The 17,213-nt window shown below is 39.2% G+C and overlaps 1 pseudogene; it reads right to left on the bottom strand.

Moving 5' to 3' along the window:
• The window catches only part of LOC136152331 (small ribosomal subunit protein uS2-like), a 37,327-nt pseudogene extending 27,186 nt beyond the window's left edge, over positions 1-10,141 (bottom strand).
• Positions 10,142-17,213: the final 7,072 nt, after the last annotated feature.

Here is a 17,213-nt window from a genome sequence, read left to right as displayed (position 1 = left end):
TAGAGTCTCAATTAGAAAAATAGGTACTGTAGTAAATGCATCTAATTTTTTTTACTATAAATACATATGAGACATATGGCAAATCATTTGGAAACATTTTATGCCATTATTTTAAAAAATTCACTGTTAATGGAGCTCTAACAAAATTGGGACAGAATGACACTCAAAACTGGAATATTGAAAATAATATTTCTTATTTTAAAGTCCATCCTTTTATTAAAAGTCCATTGCTAAGCATATAAATATTTGAAGAATTTTAGCCTATTTGTAAGGACAGGGAAGCCTGCCATGCTGCAGTCCATGGGGTCGCAAAGCGTCGGACATGACTGAGGAACTGAACGGCAGCAAAGAAATGCCCTATACATTATTAATATAGTGACTGACAGTTCACAGCCCAAACCCTAAGGACAGGTTACTAAATACTGGCTAAATCCTCATTTATAATCTAATTTATGTCACTAATAACTGAAGGATTAAATATGACTGTAACTGACCTCTAGGCCTCGCATGCTAGTAATTCACCTTTATTAAATAATTTCTATGAGCTAGATGGATACTTCATGATAACTTAAATTCAGAGAAGTTAAGTAACTTGCACAACCGGTAAGTGGCAAAGTAAGGATTCAAATCCGGGCACACTGGCTTTTATAACCACACCTGAACATCTGTACTATCCCCGCATAGGGCCTCTGGTAGTTCTCCTTTTATAAATAAGGAAACCAAAGTCCGCTAAGTAAAATAAGTTGTACAAAGCCACGTGGTAAATCTTTGTTGAGCCCAGAACAAAGCCCAGATAGTTTACTCCAAGTCCCAGACACTTTTCTTTGACAAACTGCTCCTCACTTGCCCCACAGTCCCAGTTTCTCTTAAAACTGTAAATTTTCACTTCTTTTGTCCTACTTACCCCTTCTCAGAACTGTGACTCTTTCGAGGGGCCAGCCTAGCTGCTCCATCCATGGTTCGGCTTCCTACACCATTCTAGAACTTTGGTTTAGGCCGTTTAGCCAAACTGAAAGACCCTGAATTAGGTCAACACAATAAGACAGTCACCTGCATTTTCAGACAAATCGGGCATATTCAAGATGGTACGGCCATAGACGGAGGCAGGTCTGTGCCTGCACTTTCAGACTGACAAAAGGATCTGACAAGAGCAAGGTAAATAATTAGGAGACTGAGAAATATTGAAAATGTGCAAAACAAACAAAAGAGAATGGGAAATTAATCTGCAAAACAGAAAATACTTGGAACAGAAATTTTGTGGTTCTGAATATTTTGGGGGCAATGTGCTGGCCATCTTCGAGTAACCCTCCAGATCCACTCTCCACTTGTATTCACCATGTGTCTGTGATGACAGCCTCTATCCGTGCATGCTCAGTCGTTCAGTCGTGTCTGACTATTCTGCAGCCTCATGAACTACAGCCCACCAGGTTCTTCTGTCCATGAGATTTCCCAGGCAAGTATATGGAGTGGGTTGCCATTTCCTCCTCCCAGGGATATTCCTGACCCAGGGATAAAACCTGTGTCTCCTGCATTGGCAGGCGGATTCTTTACTTCTGAGCCACTTGGAAGCCTGACAACCTCAATATCTCTATAGATTCCACCAACAGGTTCTCCTTCCTCTGGCAGGGGAAGTCACCCGCAGGCTTTGAAGGGAAGGGGAGTGAGGTCAGATATTTATTCCCTAATTGGGCTTCTGTGGTGGCTCAGATGGTGAAGACTCTGACTACAATGCAGGAGATATGGGTTCCATCCCTAGGTTGGGACAATTCCCTGGAGAACGGAATGGCAACCCATTCCAGTATTCTTGTCTGGAGAATTCCATGGACAGAGTAGCCTGGAAGGCTACAGTCCATAGGGTTGCAAAGAATCAGACATGAATGAGCAAATAATACTTTCACTTTCACTTCCCGTTCCTGTTAGGTCACTGTGGCCTGGCCATGAAATTTCTCCAAAGATCTCCAATCACGCTGCTTTCTCCTTATACTGTCCTCCCTGAATTCCAAGAGCCACCTTATCCCCTTTGTCCTTCAGACCTACCAGTGACTATGATTTTGTCACGTTCAGTTCAGTTCAGTCACTCAGTCATGTCTGACTCTTTGTGACCCCATGGACTGCAGCATGCCAGGCCTCCCTGTCCACCACCAACTTCCGGAGTTTACCCAAACTCATGTCCACTGAGTCAGTGGTGCCATCCAACCATCTCATCCTCTGTCACTCCCTTCTCCTCCCACTTTCAATCTTTCCCAGCATCAGGGTCTTTTTCAATGAGTCAGTTCTTCGCATCAGGTGGTCAAAATATTGGAGTTTCAGCTTCAACATTAGTCCTTCCAATGAACACCCAGGACTGATCTCCTTTAGGATGGACTGGTTGGATCTCCTTGCAGTTCAAGGGATTCTCAAGAGTCTTCTCCAGCACCACAGTTCAAAAGCATCAATTCTTTGGTGCTCAGCTTTCTTTATATTCCAACTCTCACATTCATACATGACTACTGGAAAAACCATAGCTTTGACTAGACAGACTTTTGTTGGCAAAGTAAATAGTGAACCCCAAATTATACCAGCTCTCTCAGTGGTATCCCCAAACCCCTGACTAATACAGGAGGTATGGAAGATAAGAGAATTCATCATAAAAAACTCATTGGCAGGTGAGAATACAGAGAATTGTATTTCATCTGAACATATTGAGATGAATATTCTAAACTATTTCAATGTGGTATGTAGTTTGAGGAAACAGTCATCTTTATCATTTGAAGATAAAAGTTAGGCCATTAAGACTATTCAGTAAGGTGAAGACTTCTGAAAGGAAGCCCCAAACTCACAAGAAATCAAGTCAAGAGTAAATTTATAGTTTTTGTTTTGAACGTAATGTACTAGGTGCCTTAGAAAGCATTACTCTTTAATAGCCATCCATTAAATAAAGCAGTTTTATTCTAATTTAGACTCAGCCATTGTATATTGTTTAAAAAAGAAAGGATCAAATATGAAAGAGAAATAAGAATATATTATTCAATAGCTAAAAGTCATGTCTGACTCTTTGCAACCCCATAGACTGCAGCACACCAGGTTTCCCTGTCCTTCACCATCTCTTGTTGGAGTCCAGCCAAATTTATGTCCATTGAGTCAATGATCTCATCCAACCATCTTATCCTCTGTCACCCCCTTTTTCTCCTCTCCTCACTCTTTCCCAGCACCAGGGTCTTTTCTAGTGAGTCAGCTCTTTGCATCAGGTGGCCAAAGTATTGGAGCTTCAGCTTCAGCATCAGTCCAATGAACATTCCTTCCAGTGTATATTCAGGGTTGATTTGCTTTAGGATTGACTGACTTGATCTCCTTGCTGTCCAAAGGACTCTTAAGAGTCTTCTCCAGTGTCATGATTTGAAAGCATCAATTCTTTGGTGCTCAGCCCTCTTTCCAGTCCAACTCTTACATCTCTGCTTTTTAATATGCCATCCAGGTTTGTCGTAGCTTTTTTCCCAAGGAGCAAGCAAGCCACATTGCATTGTGGCTGTAATCATCATTCATAAGAATATATAATATTTTACGATTACTATATACTAGGAGGAGAAGGAAATGGCAACCCACTCCAGCACTCTTGCCTGGGAAATTTCACGGACAGAGGAGCCTTGTGGGCTACAGCCCATTGGGTCACAAAGAGTCGGACACAACTGTGCACATACACACATATACTAGGAACTTTGCTAAGTATTCTTTTTTTAAACATTTTTTGGTAAAATGCTTGTTTGAGGTTTAATCTATGTTGAGTAAAATTCAACCTGTTTGGGTGAAAAGTTCTGAGTTTTTATATAGTCACGCAACACCACTAAAATTATAGCATTGTTCATTCACATCAAATAATTCATTTGTCCCCATTTGTAATCAATTCTCTCCCTAAAACGCTACCTCTAGACACTAGATATCAGTGAGCATCTGATTTCTGTCCCTGTTGATTTATAATTTTCCAGAATTTCATATAAATGGAGTTGCAACTTATATATCATTAGCCTTTGTGTCTAAATTCTTTGCTTTAGCTTAATGACTCTGACAGTAATCCATATTGTTGCATGTATTAATATTTTGTTCCTTTTTTGATGAGAAATATTCTATAATACCACAGTTTTTCCATTTACCTATTGATTTACTTTAGGGTTACTTCCAGCTTTTATAATTATGAATAAACCATTTGATTCAGGGAAGGTCTTTGTGACGATATGTGTTTTCATTTCTCTTTGATAAAAAATAAAATGGAACCATTGGATCATATGATAAGTGCATGTTAGGCAATTACCAAACTGTTTTCCTTGTGCTAAGTGGTTATAAGTATTGTCTCATTTAACCCCTAGAATATTAAATTCTTATTACCTCATTTAAACCTTACGAAAGAAGAACTTTGATTTACTTCCATTTCACAGAGAAAACAACTGAGGCTTAGAGAGATGAAGTGACTTAGATGATGACTGTTATTAGCCTGGGAATACTCATACCACTTAGGAATCAGACTCCCTGATTCTAAATCCAGGCAAATTTAATTGGGTTATATAACCACACTAAGGCATAGTTTCTTCATTTGTAAAATTAGGATAGTCATTTTTAAATGGATTAAATGAGTTAGCATGCTATGGCATTTAGAACAGTATCTGGCACATAGTACGCACTCAATAAATGTTAGTTAACAACATTATCTGGGACATACTGTCAATTCCAGTCCAAATCCCAAGTTGGCCTCTTGCCTGAAATTCTTTTAAGTTCAGTAAGATCTGTATCTCTGAATGTGTTTGTTTATTTTCTTCCTTGTTCCAGCAGAGTTTAAAATGACATCTGTCAGTATTAGGGAGCTAAAGCTTACCTGAAGATAACAAATAATGAAATTTGGATTTTCAACTTTGGAGTTTTAAGATTCAGCTTCAGAGTGGTAGAATAATCAACAGACACTTCATGTATAATCATATAGCCAGTAAAAAACACATCCCATCTGTATTTGTCAGCACTTGCATTCACTCACTCAGTTGTGTCCAACTCTTTGTGACCCCATCGACTGTAGCCTACCAGGTTCCTCTGTCCATGGAATTTTCCAGGAAAGAAAATTGGAGCTGGTTGACATTTCCTTCTCCAGAGGATCTTCCCAACCAGTGATGGAACCAGCGTCTCCTACACTGGCAGGCTAATTCTTCACCACAGCACCATCTGGGTAGTCCATTTGTTGGCCTTTATACCTATGTAAAATCACTGAATCTTCTCCATCTCTTTAGCTCTTATTTACAAAATAGTAAAGGCAGGCTTGGGAAGTTAGAACAAGTCAATAGCAAACTCGGTGCTAAAGACAGAACCAGAATGAAATATTATTAGGTTATTTGTCTCCTTTTTACTTGCCAAACCAAATCAACCATACATACACGCACATGAACCTATACCTATGTATATACGTGTATATAGGTGTGAGTATATGTGTATATGTGTGAGGTTGGTTTGACATGTAACAAGGACATGTGTGTGTAAATCATATATATATATATATATATATATATATATATATATATAATAACATACTTGCATTTGGAGAAAGAATTCTGTATTTAAAATAATTTTATTTTCCAGCTTTAGAGTTGTGAACTCCTAATAACTCCTAATGTGTTACAAAATAACTACATTAAATTTTCTTAGTTTTTCTCTTATCCTTAATATATATCAAGGACTCTAAATTTACTCTAGAAAGGTAAAATATAAAGGACAAAGGCTACAAATTTTAAATTTTATATTCTTCCTTATACTTAATTTTATATACTATAGAAATCATTTTGTTCAGTTTGAGACAATTTTTGATAGTTTATCCTGAGTATTTATACACTGTAAGATAAATCCATTTTGTCAAGGCATGCACACACAAAAACCCTACTGTATTTAAAAGAATTCAATAAGCCACCTGAATGAAACCATTACAAATGTGAATTATGCATGTGAAAATAGGCTCAGATTTTTTTTTTTCAGTGAATTTCTCATCATTTGGATTCACCTGCTGTTCAAGCCTATATTGTCTTGAAGAAAATCCAGCTTGGAGTGAAATTTAGAAAGGCAGAACGAAGAAAGCAAAGCCAAGTGATGAGAGCTGTCACTAGATCTGCCATGGGATAAAATTGGCAGGTTTTGCTTGGCTATGGCCACAGGTGGAACATAATTTTGATGGCTTTATCTACAATACTCTTGAGCCTTTTTTCTATATCATGGAAATCTGATTCAACTCAGTCTGACAGATGGCTATCTGGTTTGTAGAAATGTGGGGGGCCCTGTGCCTCAGGTCTGAAAGAGACAGGGCCACCAGACTTTCTGAAAACATACAGAGTCAGCAAGTTGTGAGACAAGGATACTGTTGCTTGGTTTCCTCTTTCTACCCCCAGGCACGCACTGTACAACCCATCATATGTGCATTGCCCCCTGCAGCTAATCCTGTTATCCTGGTTCAGCTTAAATAAGGATGGAAGAGCCAGATGAGCTGTGGTAACAAATTCTGGTATTACTTAATTGGATTTAAATCATTCTGTAACATATGTGGAGGGACACAGTTCTGCAGCTTCACGGTCACTGCTCTGAGTTGTAAGGGAGATCTAGCTCTGTACTCCAGGATCAACCTAAAGAGTTGATATTCATGAACTGCTAGTTGAAAGTTACTTTTGAGATATTATTCAGGATTTGAATTTCATTCAGAATTTCAAACTGGAAACATTCGATTATGAATATCACAAAATGCTATCATTTTCCTTCTTTCCTGTGACTCCATTTTCTTACAAATTGTGGTATCCCTTTATATGTTTAGAAATGGAAGACCTACAAGAGCTGATTAGAGAGATATAATGGCATCACGGGTAATGAATTATCTTTTAAGGAAGTTAATTTTTAAAACAAATCTGGCTGTAATTTTAAGACTGGAGATCTATACAAATGTGTGAGTACAAGGTTTCTTACAGATTTTTCTCTTATCACCTACATGGCCATACATGATCCTACAGAAGAAAACCAACTGTGTGCTGAGCCGTTACTGAAGGGCTGGTACTGCTTTTGCAGTGATGTGCTCTCTGCTTGGGATGTTCTTTTTCTGCAGATCCCAAGTTTTGGTCCAGGTTTCTGTTCAAAAATCACTTTATCCGACTTCCTTGCTACATCCGCTGCTGCTGCCTCACTTTCCATCCACCCTCTGTTTGAATATTAGGGCTTCACCGGTGGCTCAGATGGTAAAGCAACTGCCTGCAATGTGAGAGATCCAGGTTCAATCCCTGGGTCAGGAAGATCCTCTGAAGAAAGAAATGGCAACCCATTCCAGTACTCTTGCCTGGAAAGTCCCATGGACAGAGGAGCCTGGTATGCTACAGTCCATGGGGTCGCAAAGTCGGACACAACTGAGTGACTTCACTTTCACTTTCATATTTTAATACTGAAAGAATCATAGAAATAAGAAACTTGGGTTTTGGGGTTGGACCAGAACTGAGAGCATGCATGTACATGCATTCTTGGTATCCTAAAGGTATTCTGTACGGTAAAATTGGGATTTTGCTTTGTTGTTGTTTTTAAACAACCAATTTTTTATTCTGAGTAGTTCTATCATTCAGTTTAGCCTTTAAGTAAAAATTTCTTTCTGCTGAACTCTCTGTACCTAAACTCAGCAATATTAATTGAATTTTCTGTGTCATTTAATAGATTTTGCTATAATACATTACCATATTTTCCCCCAGCCACCTGTTCTATGAGTTCTGGAATTGTTTCCTTTTCTTGGCTTAAGACGTAAATCAAACTCTCATTTATTTAGGTGAACTTAAATGATGAATTTTGATCAAAGACACTTCTTTTTACATATGTGGTTAAATATAATGTGAGGAGAGGCACAACAGCATTAATTTTTTCATAAATCTTTTATAAGCAATGGCTTATGAAATCAAGGAGACCTCTAATCAAAATACAAAAACATTTCATTTCAGAAATAAGTACAATCATTTCTGAGTAATCAGAGAGCAAAAAGTCTTCTCCAAAAAGTCAAGTAAGATAGAAAGCTAACAAAAAAAGTCACAGCAGTAAGGTATGGCAGAGGGGAGGGCAGTGGAAAGAACAGAAAGAACTAGTCATCAGTGAGAACTAGACAGCTTGGTTCAGTTCAGTTCAGTCACTCTGCTGCTATTGCTGCTAAGTCACTTCAGTCGTGTCTGACTCTCTGCGACCCCATGGACGGCAGCTCACCAGGCTCCTCTGTCCCTGGGATTCTCCAGGCAAGAACACTGGAGTGGGTTGCCATTTCCTCCTCCAATGCATGAAAGTGAAAAGTGAAAGTGAAGTCGCTTAGCCACGTCCGACTCTTCAAGACCCCATGGACTCTAGCCTACCAGGCTCCTCCGTCCATGGAATTTTCCTGGCAGAGTACCAGAGTGGGTTGCCATTTCCCTGTCCGTCAGTCGTTCAGTCGTGTCCGACTCTTTCTGACCCCATGGAATGCAGCACACTAGGCTTCCCTGTCCATCACCAACGCCCACAGCCTACTCAAACTCATATCCATCAAGTCAGTGATGCCATCCAACCGTCTTATCTTCTGTCGTCCCCTTCTCCTCCCACCTTCAATCTTTCCCAGCATCAGGGTCTTTTCCAATGAGTCAGTTCTTTACATCAGGTGGTCCGAGTATTGAAGTTTCAGCTTCTGCAACAGCCCTTCCAGTGAATATTCGGGACTGCCTTCCTTTAGGAATGACTGGTTGGATGTCCTTGAAAGCTTGAGTAACTTACCTTTATTGAACTGCTAACCCTGACCTTCTTCTAACCAGGAGGCCTGCAGGTAGGATGCTAGGAGCTATCCAGGCTTTAGTAAACACATCTGGGCATCTACCAAGTCCATCTATTTCTTGCCTTTTTTCTTTTTCAAGGAAGAATCAGAGCCATAAACCTTTTTTTTTTTTTTTTAAATTAGAGGATACTGTAGGAAAGGAAAAATTAAAAAATGAGGGTCAAGAAATGGAAACCAGTGATTAGTTTAGTATGTGAAATACCTATAATAAGATCCAGTGAATTTGATCTAGATGGGTCACAATTTTGCCTCTAAAATCTCTCTAGAAGCCACACAAAGTGGGAAACATAATCAATTATATGATTTAATGCTCCACAAGGTAAAAGCAAACTAGTTGTCAGTACTTTTTCAGGTATGAAGAAAAATGTTCCCCATAAATAGGACTTGGTGATATCACAAATAATATTGTCTCAAAAACAGACTTCATAATAAATATGTTTTAAAGGGATATTTCTTTTACCATGTTAATGATATGATGAATCATTATAATGAAATCTGCAATAATCAAAACAAGGGTCTTCCCTGGACAATTTAATACCATGAGATGAATGTACTAGAACAGTATTTTGTTCACAGAGATTTCAGTAACATTGAGCAGTTCCACCTTAAAATACATCCCCTGAGAAGTTTCAGATATTCCAGACTGCTTGTTATGTGCACACCTTTATTATTTCACATTCAGTCACACTGAAAGCAAATCCAACAATTACTTTTTAATGCCAAGGATACTAGTGAGGAAACATGCCTTATTAAACATAATTTTTGTAAAGTATTTTATTTGAATTTACAAAACAAACAGGATTTGCTTAAAAGTGACAAAACTAAAGATAAACCATTAACTGATCTTAATGAATAGTTAAAATAAACCTGACATATAATTATAAGCATATCAGATGAGTATGAGTTTAGCTTTGAATAGTAAGCCTGCTTCACAAAAAGAGTCCATAAATATGGTCCAGCCATAGATGACTCCATCAGCACATCATTCCTGCTCCTGAAAAACTATCTTCTATTCTGCTTTTCTCTTGAATCTGTGTGTATCCCCAGAGAACTGAGAACCACTCTATTTACTCAGTATCTAGGTGGGGTCCTACCAGGGTCCTGAGGTTTGTGAGGTGAATCCAGATAAGCTGTCTTTCCTCTTTCTGCACTTTCACTCTCTTCTCCCCCCTTTGCATGTACACTCTCTCTTTTCTGCGACTGCACGTTCTGGACAGGGTGATACATTTCTCCTGAGACTGCTTCTCTCTTTGGGCCCCTCTTTCCACGTATTTGGTCTGCACACTGTTGCTGCTTGTCCTTGTCCTCCCGGGGCTGCCTGCCCTGCATCCATGCCTCACACTTTGTGTGCTGGTGCCCCAAGAGGCAAGTTTCAAGGTATTGCTCCTTCAGTGAAATACCCAACTCCCATAGATTCCAACTTCCACATTCAGACTTACGCATGCTTTGCATCACAGGAGGTTCTCAACCATGAGAATCTCACTGTTGGTGGAAATAAACCTCTGAATGTTTAGTGAAAGTCACCGAGAAGACAACTGCCCTCTCCCTGGGAATCCAAACAGGCTGACACATGATACTTTGCTTCTCCATTCATTCGAAGTGATAGTTTTTAAGAATTAGGCAGTCTTTGAAATAATAAATTTTCTCCAGTAGACAACATGAAAAAAGTGCATTAATATGATATTCTCTCTTATATATAAGAAAATATTGTTCTATTGTTATATTAGTCTTCATCACATATATTGGCATCTACTGCACAGAACATTTTATTGCTATATGCTGTCAGAAAGGCAAAAAGATTAGATCATTCTCTCCCATCATTTCAATTCTGAACAGAGCTCGCTGTTCATTCCTCTGAACAGAGGATTGTTACTTCTTTGAGAGTCCGTCAGGTATGTTGAGATAGTTCTTTCACATGTTTGGATCACATGAGCACTAATTAGTTTACTAAAAGCAACTCTGTGAATGGAACTGCTCTGATTTGGGTGATTAATTGAAGCTCCCGCAAGTAACTTGACTCCTGGTGAATAGCTCACATGCTTGGAAGAACTGGATCCTCTACTCAGGGTAAGGATTATAAAACAATCCAGAGACATATAGCACTATTACACCATCAAGAAGTTGAGACCAATGCAAAAGTACAATTTAACCCATAATCTTCTTTGATAAACCATATTCACTATTGATAAAGTAAAAAAGCACAGGCAAAGGATGAACTTTACCAAAAAAAGAAAACAAATATATATATATATATATATATATATATATATATATATATATATATATATATAAAATCAACAATTACTGACACACATGATGTTTTTTCTTGTAAAATGCTTTACAAATACATATTTAATCCTTACAAATTCCTAAAATGCATCATTATTAACCCTAATTTAAAGATGGTGCTCAGTCATGTTCAACTCTTTGTGGCCCTTTGGACTGTAGCCCACCAGGCTCTTCTGTCCGTGGGATCTTTCAGGCAAGAATATTGGAGTGAGCTGCCATTTTATCCTCCAGAGGATCTTCCCAACCAAAGGATCAAACCAGCATCTCCTGCATTGGAGGCATATTCTTTACCGTTGAGCCATCAGGGAAGCCTCTTTTAATGATGAGGTGAGCAAAACGGAAAAGCTAAGTGAATTGTCTACTAAATCACCCAAAGATACACTGCTAGTGAATGATAAAGGAAGATATGAATTTGGCAGTCTGGGTCTAGAATGTGCGCTCTTACTTACTATACTTTAATCCTTGCTTAGAAACCCACGCTACCTCTTTCAACTCATCCCACCCTCTCTTTCCACAAGTCAGGTCTCTATACCCACATCTCTATTCGTTCCCTGCAAATACACTACCGTGTGTAAAATCAAAGCTGGTGAGAAGTCACTGTAATACCGCACAGGGAGCTCAATTCAGTGCTGTGATGCCCTAGACGGGTGGGACGAGGCAGGGCTGGGAGAAGGCTAAAGAGGGACGGGATGTATGTTCACTTACAGCTGACTCACACTGCTGTACAGCAGAAACCAATACAACATCGTAAAGAAATTATCCTCAAATTAAAAATAAATTTTAAAAAAAGAAAAGAAAAAAAAAAACAGAAAATCAAAAATACAACCTCATGGGCATAAATTGCACCTGATCCTGAACAAACAGTGGTTCTAAAGTATTTTGATGTTCACAAAATTAGAGGTATCAGTCAGCAACAGCAGAAATATTTCAGTTTGCTGAGCACTTATGAGTCGAGCATTTTGCCTACATCACTTCTAATAATAATCTTTCAAAGCAATTAGTTAATCCACACATATATACAAATAGAGAACTTAGAGAAGATGAGTAACTTAAGTTTTTATAGTCAGTAAGTGGTGTCACTTGGATTTAAAGCCAGATATCTCTGGGTCCAAAGACTGCATACATTCTATGCTTAAAGTCTCTCACTTGAGTGATAAAAAAAGTATTTACCACTCTTAGGCTAGTGGTAAAGAATCTTCCTGCCAGTGCAGGAGATGCAAGAGCCGCAGGTTTGATCCTTGGGTTGGGAAGATTCCTGGAGTAGGGAATGGCAACCCACTACAGTATACGCGCCTGGAAAATTTCATGGACAGAGGAGCCTGGCAGGCTACAGTTCATGGGGCCACAAAGAATGGGACATGACTCTGCAGCTAAGCAAATAGTCCATATAAGTCTTAGCAAAGTGCCACCAATATATGTTTGTCAAACACATTTGGAAATAAGCATGATGGAACAAGAAGGAAGAGAATGAAAAACAGGATGAAGATTTTAGTTTAAATTGCATTAACCTTTCATCAGCATGGACCAATGAATGGATAAATAGAAACTGACCCACCACTCTAATTTTAGCTAATGTCATATTTCTTTAAGAATAACTTCCAGATGCTGGCTTGGGTGTCCATTTTGTTATTTCTGGCAAAGAAAATCCTTTTGGATATTGCCAGCCTAAGAGAGCAGAATCTATTAATCAGTGCCAGCCATGATTTGTTCCTCCAGCACAAAAGCACAGGCCTTTTCTTTGGAATGCTTTTAGTTATAACCATCTTTTTCTCCATTTCTGCCTGCAAGGATGCAAATTCATATTCCTACCATGAACTGTGTCAGGGTTTACTGTTCATTTGTTAATTTAATAAATTAATTATCATGAATCAGTAAATGGCTTACTCCTTAGGGAACATAATAGTCCTTTTGTGGCAATGGTTCTCAAACTTTCGTATCTATAGAATTACCTGGCGTATTAAAATGAAGCATACAGAGGCTAGGCTTATTGAAGTAACACAGGATCTGGGTCTTTGCACTTTTACTAAGTTAACAAGTGACTCTGACACCAAGCAGTTTGAGAACCACTGTCCTGTGGCTCACATCAGCCTTGCCTTTTTCTTGCTCTTCAGGCTGAGCCAATGAAGCTTCCCAGATTCATGTCTCCTTTAGCTACCCAGTTTTTGAACTGAAACAGTAGTATAGCAGAAATTTCCCTTATAGAGGCAAACGGCTTCTAAGTTCGCCTCTGTGTCACAACTCCTTCTTGTCATGCGCCCATGTCCCAGGCCGAAACTTAGGTTCTTATTTCCCTAGTGTTCCTGCAGTCTTCTGGACATGGTGGCCCTTCTTCACAATGTCAGTTCTGTGGCCAGAGCTACACGTTGTTTTGGCCAGTCCCCCTACCTGGATCCTGAAATACATATCCACTGAAATCCACATCCAAATAATATCTCTAAAAGCTGCTTACCCAACCTACTTGATTTTTTTTTTTCTCAACCAATCACTAGGTGGTGATTTAGCCTCCAATGATTCTTTCCTCCCCAGCTAACACCATAGTGTAACTCCTTCATGGAGAGTGAAGGATGGACTTACTGTTCACCTTTAGTGAATAGAAAATGGTAGAAGCAATGCAATGTCATTTCTGAGATGAAGTTATGAAAAGACAGGGGTTTCCCTCCTGTCAATGTTCCTCTCCCATTTCTCTCTCTTGGATTGCTGAATCTGGAAGCATACAGCTGCCATGTCATGAGGCAGACTATGAAAAGGCCCACCTGGCAAGGGACCAACTGCCATAAAACAAGTTGTTGGAAGCAATATTATAGGCCTTGTGTGAGCACAAAAGTCCCATTGCACGTCTTAAGTCAGGAGTCAGGGTTAACAGGCTCAGTGACAAAGGCTCACCCTTAGTTCTAGTTTTATGGAAGGACATGTCCGAAAGAACAAACCATAGGAAACGTACAGAAACTGCCCACAAAACCAACTGTTGGAAGAAATAAGATAAACCTTATGTGAGCATAAAAATCTGTTGTAGGTATCTGCTGAGGCCCCTTCTGGCTTGTTCTAAAATATATATAGCCAACTTCTTGATTTTATACAAAGATCTTCATTAGTTAAGGGCAAGGAACAGAGAATGAGAAGAGGGAAACACTGTCTTAGGAGTTATTGAAGTTCATTTGGCACTCATGTGTCCTGGAACAAGAGAGCAATGTTAAAACCGTGACCACACAGAAAAGGCTGTAGAATAAAAACAAAGTATAGTATATTGGAAATTATAATAATTGAGCCACAAATTAAACAGAGCAGAAAAAGAAGTTCCAACATTGTGATGATATTGCACAGAACCCAACTTGTGGTTATTTCTAAGAAAAATATCCTAACATTTTTCATATGTAATCAGCTTTTTAATCAAATAAGCCCTAAACCCCCAAATCTTGCAATTTTTAGACTAACATATTTTAAATGTAATTTTATTTTTTTTTTACTGCCTTATAGGCTTGCTTTATTTCTAAAATATCCTTTCTTAGCTCTCAGATATTTTAAAACTAAGCTATCGTTTTTATATTAACAGCCAAAATAGTATTTTTTCTATGTGTAAAAGCTAAATATTATAAACATGCAATTTCCTACTTTGTAATTGAATCCCTGTGTCTTCTAGAAAACAGAACAAAATTAATTTTTCTTCTAGGTCCTCCCCACCTATAAATATCAATGTTCTTCAAGCATTCATCTACTCCAATACTACGAATGTATCCAAAATGGAAATGGTCATAAAATCTTTCTGAGTCAGTGAACCACTTTGAGAAATCAAATGGTATGGTATTGAAAGCTGTTTTAACTGATTTAATCCTCAAAAGCATGTGTAGTCCCCACAATCTTACCACTCTTAAAATCTGGTTTATAGACTCAGTCTCTTCTGTACTCATAAATTAGCTTTAACATAAAAATGAGACAATATTATAAATAATGTTTTGTAATTTTATTTTATCCTCTTTAAAATGTTTATCTCCCATTTCCCATGTCATTAATATATAGCACTTTATTATCTGGATGTCTTATTATTTATTAAACCTATTTCTTACTATTGAATATTTAATTTGCAATTTTTTAGTGCAATTAACTCCAGTAAAGAGTCACAAAGTGTCGGACATGACTGAGCAACTGAACAAAAGCAACAATAATGGTTTTCCTAAGTGGGATAAAGAAGGTAATTTCATAGCATCCAAAATGGCGGAGTAGAAGGACGTCCACTCATTTTCTCCTGTGAGAACTCCAAAATTGCAACTAGCTGCTGAAAAACCATGGACAGGAGAATGTTGTATCCCACCAAAAAAAATGTTGTATCCCATGTATCCTGTGTCCATGGGCTAAGGAGAAGCCCCAACAAGACAGCAGGAGGGGCCAAATTGCATTTAGAATCAAATCTCATCACTCCAGAGACACTTGGCGGGTGCAAAGGAAACCTTGTGTGAACCAGGACCCCGGCACCCCACAAGAGACTGACAGTCCTGTCTGAGTGTCTCCTGGAGGCATGAGCAGCAGTGGCCTGCTGCGGGGACAGGGGTTCTGGCTGCAGCAGACCTGGGAGGGATTGTCTGTGGCATAAGTCCTCTTGGAGGAGGTCACCATTAGCCCCACCACAACGTTGCCAAGCAAATGACCTACAAACTGCAGAACAATTTGCCAGATCCCCAACCCGGAGATCCAGAAGAGCCTGAGCCTCCTCAGGGAACTTGACTTTGAAGGCTAGTGGGATTTGATTATAGAACTTCCAAAGGACTAGGGAAACAGACTCGAAGGTCACGAACAAAATCTTGTACACACCAGGACCCAGGAGAAAGGAGGAGAGGAGTGACCACATAAGACTGAGCCAAACTTGCCTGTGAGTGTCCAAGAGTCTCTGGCGGAGGCGCTGCTCAACAGTGGCCTGCCATGGGGTCAGGGGCACTAAATACAACAGTCCTAGGAGCTGCAGCATGGTGGCATAAGTTCTTTTAAAGGATGTCACCATTACCCCTAGTACAATTTGGCCTTAGGCCGAACTACAGGGAAGAAACATAGCCCCACCCATCAGCAGAAAACTGGATTAAAGATTTACTGAGCATGGCCCCACCCATCAGAGTAAGACTCAGTTTGCCCCACAGCCAGTACCTCCTATCAGGAAGCTTCCACAAGCCTCTTATCCTTATGCATCAGGGGCCAGACAGAATGAAAACCACAATAACAGAAAAAAACAAAAACAAAAAAATGGATCACATGATTCACAGCCTTGTCTAACTCAAAAAAACTATGAGCCATACCATGCAGAGCCACCCAAGGCAGATGGCTCATGGTGGAAAGTTCTAACAAAATATGGTCTACTGGAGGAGGGAATGGCAAACCACTTCAGCATTCTTGCTTTGAGAAGCCCATGGAGAGTAAGAAAAGGCAAAAAGACATGACACTGAAAGATGAACTCCCCAGGTCGGTATGAACCCAATATGCTACTGGAGAAGAGCAGAGAAATAGCCCAAGAAGGAATGAAGAGGCTGAGCCAAGCAAAAATAACAGCCAGTTGTGGATGTGTCTGGTGATGAACTAAAGTTCAATACTGTAAAGAACAATATTGCATAGGAACCTGGAATTTTAGGTCCATGAATCAAGGTAAACTGGAAGTGGTCAAACAGGAGATGGCAAGAGTGAACATTGACATTTTAGAAATCAGTGAACTAAAATGGACCAGAATGGGCAAATTTAATCCAGATGACCATTATATCTACTGCAGTGGGCAAGAATCCCTTGGGAGAAATGGAGTAGCACTCACAGTCAACACAAGAGTCCAAAATGCAGTACTTGGGTGCAATCTCAAAAATGACAGAATGATCTCGGTTCATTTCCAAGGCAAACCATTCAATATCACAGTAATCCAAGTCTAGTCCCAACCACTAATGCTGAAGAAGCAGAAGTTGAATAGTACTATAAAGACCTACAAGACCTTTTAGAACTACACCAAAAAAAAAAAAAAATATCCTTTCCATCATAGGGGACTGGAATGCAAAAGTAGGAAATCAAGAAATGCCTGGAGTAACAGGAAAATTTGGTCTTAGAATACAAAATGAAGCAGGAAATGCTAACAGTTTTGCCAAGAGAATGC

Source organism: Muntiacus reevesi, chromosome 21, assembly GCF_963930625.1.
Source record: "Muntiacus reevesi chromosome 21, mMunRee1.1, whole genome shotgun sequence".
NCBI lineage: Eukaryota > Metazoa > Chordata > Mammalia > Artiodactyla > Cervidae > Muntiacus > Muntiacus reevesi.
This window is presented reverse-complemented; position numbering and strand designations above follow the sequence as displayed.